Consider the following 1,290-nt stretch of genomic DNA (forward strand, 5'->3'; position numbering starts at 1 on the left):
TTATAACGAATTACAATCAAATAAAGATTTCAGATTTGGGATGGTAAACCAAGCGCAGAGAAAGGAAGAGGACATGAGAAGATCTTCGGAAATGTCTAAGAGAATTACAATAATGAGACAGACAAGATTGTCGACTACATCCATCTTTCGACTAATTTCCATCACTGTAAGATAATCACTCGTTATTTATAATAAAAAAATATAAAAATTGGAAAAAAAAAATTTCATTATTTATGTTTAATAAAAATAGATAGCACAAAAATAAAAATGTAAAATAAAACTAGAAAAAATTAACATAAATAAAAAAAAAATACAAAATAATTTAAAAAAATATCTGTACTTTTCGCGCATTAAAAATTTCTAATATATCTTTACTAATTATTATCAATTAATGAAGCGCGGAAGTTTTTAAATTAAGATTCGAAATAGTTAAATAGTTTTCAGATATCCATAAATTTTTTTAACATTATTTTCTTCATTTTTAAATAATTTGAACTGAATGAACTTCATCAGATTATATCTATTATGAGAGATAAATTCAAGTAATAAGATTATTATTTTACCAACGTGCGGCACTCGGACACTGATGATTCGGATTAGGTGGAGAACAGCTCAGAAGCCGAGATGACGGCACACAATCGAGTAACAGACAGGGTGTACAAGGAATATCTGCATAATGCTTGCAATAATTTCACACTATTTGTATTGTTGATGATCTTCATTATCAATCAGGTCGCCACTATAGGGAATGATTATTGGCTCATATTGAATTACGTTGGAGGATGTTAGGTATTGAAAATACTAATGATGTCAAATAATTCGCGAACATGTTTCTTTGGATCAATCTTCACGTTGAATCCGGATGATCTACACTATGGATGCCATATACAATATGTATACATTCTGCATCATCACGTGCATCGATACTACTATTGTTTCGCAGCTTTCTTTGAAACATGAAAGTCTCTGTGAACTCGAGTAATAATCTTCACAATCATGTTCTTCAAACTGCTGCAGGAATGCATGTCTTTCTTTCACAATAATCCTTCCGGTAAGTAATAGTTATGAAATCTGATAGTTGTTTTAATTATTCTACAGAGACTTCATAAAAATTATTTATTATGACAATTTTTAAAAATATTTTTTAAGTAATTTTTAGAATATTTCATAATTTTTATATAATTTTAAAATTTTTTAGAAAGATTTTTTAATTTTTAAATGAATTAAGACTTTTTGAAAGTGTTGAGAAAGTTTGTAACTTTTCTAAATTTCCTTATAGATAGATGTAAA

The 1,290-nt window shown here is 27.5% G+C and overlaps 1 pseudogene; it reads left to right on the top strand.

The window, feature by feature from the left end:
- LOC108694694 overlaps positions 1-60 on the top strand; it is a 1,551-nt pseudogene extending 1,491 nt beyond the window's left edge.
- The last annotated feature ends 1,230 nt before the right edge of the window (positions 61-1,290 follow it).

The sequence above is a fragment of the Atta colombica genome, unplaced genomic scaffold (genome assembly GCF_001594045.1).
Source record: "Atta colombica isolate Treedump-2 unplaced genomic scaffold, Acol1.0 scaffold123, whole genome shotgun sequence".
Lineage (NCBI taxonomy): Eukaryota > Metazoa > Arthropoda > Insecta > Hymenoptera > Formicidae > Atta > Atta colombica.